Genomic DNA, 9,082 nt, shown 5'->3' with positions numbered 1-9,082 from the left:
TTAAAGACAACGTTCAAACTTCAAATTAGATATGATTCATAACTAATTTGATTCATATATAAACTATATTATGAATATGATACGAAATACTATGTGAAACCTTTATTTTCTTTCTCCATTTTGTTTCTATATGAAATATAAAATTTAAGCCTTATTTTATTATTTACTGAAAATCCTTTTAAAAAAATAATTTTGTTTAAATTTACATATTTTTAAATCATATTTTCACTATAAAGTATCTAGGTTTATAATATCAATTTATGAAATAAGTTAAATATTGCTAATAATATTATTAATATGAATGTTATATATAAAAAAAATATATATACAAATAATCAATGGCCCCTCTGTCTCCCGCGCTTACAACAGGGAAAATGTAAATTAGGTAACAAAAGTGCAACAAGAAATAGGGTGACTGCTACATAATATTTTTCAACGAAATTTGGCAGGTGCATAGATAAATGAATAACTTAAGAATAATAATTGAATAAATAAAATATAGACTATATCCTGGACATTAATTTCACATCAGAAGTACAACTAAAACTTTGACATCAATAAATTCGGTAATATATCAATTGAGTATAATTAAAACCAAATTAATAATAAGCTTCAACTATTCTTCTTTCTAAAAATACTCTATGTTGATAACGAATACTAAAAAGTTATTTCAGAAAGCCTTCCTCAAGCACGCTAACTTTGAAGAGACTGCGAAAATCGTGGCACAAAATTTTAGCTCAAAATTCGGTTCCGTAAAACGCAATTGTTACGTACCTAATATATATACATATATATATATATATATAAATATATATATATATATATATATATATATATATATTTATATATATATATATATATATATATATATATATGTATATATATATATATATATATGTATATATGTATATATGTATGTATATATATATATATATATATATATATATATATATATATATATATATATATATATATATATATATATATGTTACATATATCCACATGTAAATTTTTTTGATTTAAAAATAAAATAAAGAGATGTTTGTTTATAACTATATAATTTAGATGTTTTTTTGTAACTATAAAATTTAGATGTAAATAGATGTCAAATTTAGATCTAAATTTTATCTGCAGTCTATTCAAATGTAATGATCACATAGATTTACTTAATAAGACATACACATAAATAATCACATAGATTGCAGTCTGCTCACGTGAACATATGTTATATGTGATCATTAAAATTATCATTGAACATTTAATTTGATCACATTTAATTTATATTATAATGGTTTTTATAACGAACAGCATTGCTTTAATCGTTTCTCAGTGATGGAATATGAAAAGAAAATAATGAAAGATTATTTTATGTTTTATACAATCAAGTAATTGTTGCTATGGCTATTTCTAAATAAATGCACACCCAAACACTGCTGCAGTTTCAAACCATGCTTTAAATTTAGGTATTAGGCACATTTTATTGCTTTTTAAGTTTGATTATAAGATAAGTAATTGTTTATAATTATTAAACAATAACTTTTATTTAAACAGTTAGCACATTGCCTTACTAGTTAAAAAGTAATGTTATGTATATGTTAATAGTAGAGTTAAATAGAGCAAGTTTTCATTTCACTGATTTATACTAAAAATTAAAGCATACACAAATATGGTTGCAGTTTTATTATTCAATTTGGATTATTTTAATGAAATAAATCAAAAAGTATATTTTAAGAATTAAGATTATCTCTATTAAGGAATACCCTTCATTGTATATTTATCCAGTATTTTTGAATATGAGCAAGAAATAATAACAGGTATGTTGTTCGGACCACAAGCTGTAGAAGTGTCTAAGCAGGAAATCACTTTAGATGCATAAGCTGAAGTGTTAAGAATGTAAAGCAATGCATTGACTTGTTTGTTGGCTGTTAAAACGTCACTAGTCAAATCAAAAGACGAGATGTTGATGAAATGTTCTTAGCAAACAAATCAGTTTTGTCTTTAGGCAATGTAACAAAATCTGAACCATGCAAGAGAGGTGGAATAACAGATTTGACCTTATGTTGACACTGTTAAAGGTTCTCAAGAAGTATCGAGACCATAATTTCTGAGATGAAATACGAGATTGTGACCTGAAAGTAGCGGATTTTGGCATTAGATAAAACTTTTTTACAATTGTTTCCAGCAGTGGTAAGCAAACGTCTGTTTTCTGGAGAATTGTTTTGCTGACAGGTATGAAAGTAATGGTTACAATTAAAAAATGCAACAGCACTTTAGAAAAATACGAAAAGAGTCCCAGTCAGCTTTAAGGTAGTTGTAAGATGTACGATGATAAGGGGATTCTGATAATGAAGAAGAATGAGATATTAGTTTTAGAGAGATCAAACTGTGATCAGAAGAACCTAAGGGTGAATGTGGAGAAACTGAACACTAACTAGGATCAGAAAACAAGACATTAGTTAAGTAGAGAAGGTAAATGATTCGGATTGTCTAGAAAACAAGTTAAAAAGTTAACTATTTGTGTTAGAGATTGAGAAAGGCTAAATTTTTGGCCCTTAACGCCTGCCGATTTACTGACCCTAGAGCCAAGCCATTCAGTGTGATGAGCATTAAAGTCTCAAACAACAATAATATTTGCTGACGGATAAAGAGATAGGGCTTGGTTGATTTGAAAAGAGTGCAGTCCTGAGATGATGGAAATTGATACAAAACAAAAATCTTTGGTGTTTGGTGAATCTTTAACAGTATTTATAATAAGGGCAAATCTGTTATTCCACCTCTCGTGCATAATTCAGATTTTAGTATTATACAAATACTACAGTGGGCGCTGCTCTAAAGAGCTAGCGTCTCTTGTGCCATCTACTAAAAATTATTCTTGTGTTACTCGTCATTCAATTAACTCTCATCCTTTCACTGTGGCTGTTCCTAAGTGCTCAAAAAATTATTATTCGTCTAGTTTTTTCCCTCGAGTATCAATTCTTTAGAATTAAATCCCTTCCTCATGTTTTCCTGATTCATATAATTTGCGTTTTTTAAATCATTATCTTGCTATTCATCTTTTTCCTTCCAGTAACATCTAACTTTAATAGTGGTTGCTTGCAGCCTTGTTGGAAGTAAATATGTTTTTTTTTAAATCCGCCTTCTCTTGCATGGTTCAGACTATGACCTCATCTAAGACAAAGCTGGATTGTTTGCTATGAACTTTTTAACAATCTCTTGATTCCACTAATTACATTCTACCTGATATAGCTGAATGGCAGTTTGATCCATTGCAATCACCCCAGCTTCTGTATCTAAAGTGATTTCCTGCTTAGACTCTTCTACAGCTTGTGGTATGGACAACATCCCTATTTTAGTCTTGCAGAGTGTTCTACGGAGCTGTCGCCTATACTTTAAAAACTATTCAAAAAATGATTATCAGAAACGTGTTTTCTTGCCTGCTGTGAAGCGGTGTCTGTTGTACCTATTTTCAAAAATTCTTCTTACTATCAAAAGTTAGGTTTTTAAGTCTTTAATTAACAAACACTTAATCTCTCTAATTGAATCTAATAACTTTCTGATATGAATTTTGATTTTCTCGTTCTACTGCTGATTTGTTAACAGTAATAACCAATAGGTTGTGCATTAAAATGATGTAGGAAGGTTAGGATGCAACACATACGTGTTAACACATTGACAAAGTGTTAACCCGTTGAACAACGTGTTAACACTTTATTTTACGAAATAATTTACGGATATTTTACGAAAAGATTTTCCGGACTTTTTAAATATGAAAATAAATAGGTTTAATTTTAGATAAAATAACGACAATACTTTCTTTATTTTAGAATCGTGGTGGAACGCATAGCGCCGCATTCACCCGGTTTCAAGACCTAAACCTGGCGTATCACTTTTTGATATGGAATGGTTTTAAAGATCTACCCGGTTTTGCTTGGGGACGCAGAAAGCCTTAAAATAAATTATTACTTATAATATAAATTCTCAATAAATTAGTTTTGTTTGTTTTGGGCTTGTTGGAAACAAGGGTGTTGTTATGCTCTGTGTTATGAGAACATTAGGACTTCTTAGAGCACCTAAATAACTAAAAAAGACACAGTACATCGGCTAACGCCCGATGCATTGTGGTAGTAATATTTATTTAAATCTAGAACACGTAGTTTGTTGAGCACATATTCAAAAAAAACTAAAATCTTATATGAACAATAAGCCAGAAATTATTATTCAATTTTAAAACATGGCTACCCGTTTAACAAAGCAAACGCCAAAGTAGCTTTGCTTTAATACCTAAAACCATATTAGAAAGAATATATAACTCATGTTTCAGCTATGTTTCAGTTAAAACAAAAACATTTAAATTCTTATAGCTCAAGTTAAATACAATCTCAAAAAAGCTTTATAATAGCTCATAGAGAAAATAGTTAATGTTACATAATACATATTAATATAGAATAAAGTAATATTTGTTATTTTCTAGCCAATTTACCATAACTTTGAGCAATAATATCTCCTTGGGCAATAAATTCCTCATAATTTGATTTCATCAAAAAAAATCACATGCATGCAAGGTTCTAGGAAAGATCAGACTGCCAAAAATCAATTTCTGATGTCAACCAGCTTTTACAAATTACACGTTACAACTGGTGTTTTAGTTTCCCATGAAAAGTAAATGTATTTTGCTTTCCTTAAGGTGATTCCTATATAATCCTATATTGATTGAGCAATAATTTTTCATAAGTAGGTACAGAATGTGTACAAAAAACAAATTTCAAACTCCAAAAATATATTGATGATCATAGAGGCCTATAATACTCAAAAAAACTCTAAAAATAGGGTTTACTAGAAACATGATTACTCATGAGTAAAAGCTTGTTTTTTCAAACTTGGTATACTTGTGTGTGCTACCTGTATTTAAGGCGTGAGTTTTTTTTATTATAAGATCTTGTTTCTACTAAAGTTTATGCTACAAAATAACTGAATTTTCGAAACTAAAATTATACCTACCTGTATACAATTGTAAATATTGTAAAAAGGAGTAATAAATTAAAAAAATTTTACCACAAAAAAAGCGTTTAATTTTACATTAAAATATCTAATTTGCCAAAAAATCATTTATTGAAAAAGTTTTGAACATATAGGAACCATCTTAAACATGCATCTTCCAATATCTGAAATAAAATCCATCTGCTCAAGTAATAAAATCCATGTGCTCAGGTAATAAAAAGCCTACAAAAGTACAAAAAGGTGCTTTATTTTGCAAAATTTTTAATGAAAAAATACCCTAGCAACGGTATAGGTATGCTTATCAACCACTACTTCACAGTCTTAATAACTATCTATGTAAATTTAATTTTTTGATCGCAACAGTACCAACGTACTTGACAATAATTACACTGTTAGCTTTTTTAACGTTACATAGTATTTACCAAAGGTCTAAATTTACTGTGGGGGTTAGAAATTGGATTTAGGCGCGATATTTCTGTTAATAACTAGTTGCTACAAACCATGTTTTACTTGAATTAATAAATTTAATTCATTGAAATTTTTGTAAAAAATATGAATATAAAAATATGTAAAATTACATAAATTACATAGATACATTAGCTAATATATCTATGTCATAGAAATATTGCCTAATATAGCTATGTAATGGAGTTATGTAATGGAGTTATGTAATGAAGCTATGTAATGGAGTATGTAATGTACATAAATAAGTCAGTGGTTAAATATAATATATATATTTTTTAGTTCTGTTTACTATGTCATATATATTTGTCACATTTTGTTTATCAAATAAGAGATATTTATCAAGCTTGGTCATTCCTTTAAATTTACCTTTTTTAAACTAAAAAGAAAATTCTTCAACAAATTCTGAAATTAAATTAAAAAAATTATTTTGCAAAATTTATTCAAAATATACCAACAAAGTCATTGTTGCTTTTCTTTCTCGCGAAAATATATTATTTAAAGACATCTCAGTCCACATTCATAATTAAGCTTAAGTCATTGATCTTTTTGTTTCGATTAAGTAAAATAATAGTATATTTTTATTTTAAAAAAATTATCTTCTTAAATTTAATTTTGTACTGTTACATATAAAAAAAAAAATAATAATAAAACAATGTTATACTAAAAAGTTGTTTTTGGCGTAACCAAAAAGATATTAGCAAAAATAAACTAAAACGCTGCTTTATGGTAATTTATTGCACATACGTATAATTCCGTATAATATTTAATTTCATTCATCAATTATAACTGTTAATTTCAGTGTAATAGTCAAACAGAGTATATTTTTTTGTAAAAATAATGTAAGGGGAGAAGGCTATTGCCCTAGCACACTCTAGTCCTTAAACCCAACTTTTTAACAACCACTAACTCGACTACCGTCCATAAAATGTGTTCTTAAATGACAAGTAAAGTGCATGTTTGCCTAAAAAATAATTATTTTTAGGCAAACATGCTAATCCAAAAAAAGAAATTTCTGCAGAAATTAAGGAGAATTTAAAATTGTAAAATATTTAGTTTATACTTCAATACGTTTTTTTTAACTTTTTTTTGTTAGCATTTTTATTTTATCGCTATTCGTATTTTATATATATATATATATATATATATATATATATATATATACACACACACATATATATATATATATACACACACATATATATATATATATATATATATATATATATATACACACACACACACATATATATATACACACACATATATATATATATATATAGTTACTCACATATATATATATATATATATATATATATATTTACTCACATATATATATATATATTTACACACACATATATACATACATACATATATATTTATATATATATATATATATATATATATATATATATATATATATATATATATATATATATATATATATATATACACGCTTACACAGTTAAGATAATAATTCCGATACAAAATCGTGTAAATATAAACGTGTAATGTTTTATTCAAGCATACGACTAATACAGTACAAATTGCTTTTAATTTTTATTGACATCTAGAGAACTTCCAACTTCTATTGACATATCTATTATTCTTGAATATATTTGTTGGTATCTTTTGACATTTGTTATGATACCATTCATTACAATACGAGCATTGTGCCATGGAATAGGCTTTTTTCTGTCTCAAAGAATCAAAGAAACACATCCTGCATGAACTGAAAATGTCTTGAAGTATCATCTTTTGTTTTCCTCTTTTAGTTTGTTTACTAAATGAAACTTTGTGGAAACTAACTTATTAAGTTTAGACGAAAGCATAAATTAGATGTACCCGCATTTTATTAAGGCCATAATTTGAATCCACTGGATTTTTTCCAAAAAGAGTATCAGTTGCATATGCTATCGCAAACAATCCACAATCTGAATCATTTTCTTGCTGTTGTGTTGGCTGAACTAAAATACGTAGCGTGGATTCACTGCAGTTTACAACATGACAAATTTGTTTAATTGCAGTATGGTGTAGAAGATTACATGATAAGGAGTCAAAAACTTTAGCATTACTGAATGTTTCAGCCGAAAATGTTATCCAATGGTTGTTGCTATAGATAATTTGTAGTCTGGTTGACTTTAGTTTTGACATTTTCAACAAAGGGCCTAATCCAGTATCTTCCAAGCCTTACGCATAAGGAAATTGTTTGTAAAGCAAAAGTTGAGCATGGTTTATTTCACTACAGGTCAACCAAGCACCAGTTTGTATTATTTTTTCCATGTTGGAGTCGATATTTTAATTAAGTCGATAAAACTTAGGTTCTGAACTCCCTTATTTTATTTGAGTAATTGTCACATCTTTCTCTTCAGTTTCTATCTGAATTTTGGCTCGTTGGGTTTCTTCTTCGCAAATTTCAAATGTAATATCCTCTTGATCAGAGGTGCCAGTATTAAGCGCTAGATTTGCTCTGTAACACTGCTTCATCATGTCCGCTGTCTTTCCAAACCTTCCACTAAATGGATGTTTCCTTTTTCTGGTGAATAAAGTTTCAGAATACAAATTACTTTTTGATTTCAAAATAATTTTCGATGTTAAAATGGTTTTCGATTTCAATTTTTTTTATATGAGAGTTTCTTATTATTAGCCCTATTGGTTGACTGACATTTTGTATTACTAAGCTGTAATGGTATCTAGGTCTGTATTCGTATGGTTCAAAACTTTTTGATCTTTCACAAGATATGTTATATTCATTAGTCTTTTTAATTTAGAGCGGGAGTCAATTTGATGACATTTTGAAATCGACTTGCGTGTTTTTAAAGTCGTTCACGTATTGCTTTTCAATTAGTTTCTTACCCTTATCAAAAGTATCAAAATTGTTGATTGGTAAATCAAAACTATAGTTGTATTCAAAAATATTGTTTATAAGAGTACCGGATGTTATTCACATAATTCAACTATAACATGCCTACACATACGGTCAACAAATATAGTTTTTATTTAAACAAAAAGTCACTATAAATTTATGTAGTTTTTATTATAATAAAAAAGTTAATATAAATTTAAACAAGTTTAAAACATCTTTTAATGTATAACAAAAACAGCGTACAACTCAGGTAGATTATCTTTGGTAGCGTTAACGATAGCGATTAATTTAACTTAACAGCACCTAATTATCAAACAGATGCATATTAAAAACCAACATTGGTTTAGCCGTGATATTTTAAAACATAATCAAACTGCTTGCCTAATTTTGAAAATGGTAAATCAGCACCTTAAAACTTTTCTTCTTAAATCTGACTTTTTACAATGTTTACCAACCTACTTGCTCATTGTGAGACTAATTTAAATTCATCTTTGAATCTCAATGTTGATGATAGCAATCATATCACCTTAATAGTCACATCCTTGGGCTGCTCAATAGAGCTCAGGTGTTTCTAAATCTGAAGTATTAAAGCTCAAAATTTGTGCAATTCGTGACTGGTATCATGTTTTTGATCCTATTCAGTGCTCAATTTCTACTCATTCTATCTTGGAAAGCTCTGAATGCAGTTTGATCTATGTAAAACTTTCTCATTTTTCTTCAACATCTCCAATCTTCCTATCACAGTACATCTTACAA

Source organism: Hydra vulgaris, chromosome 07, assembly GCF_038396675.1.
Source record: "Hydra vulgaris chromosome 07, alternate assembly HydraT2T_AEP".
Lineage (NCBI taxonomy): Eukaryota > Metazoa > Cnidaria > Hydrozoa > Anthoathecata > Hydridae > Hydra > Hydra vulgaris.
The sequence above is the reverse complement of the archived record's forward strand: the minus strand, read 5'-3'. Positions refer to the sequence as shown.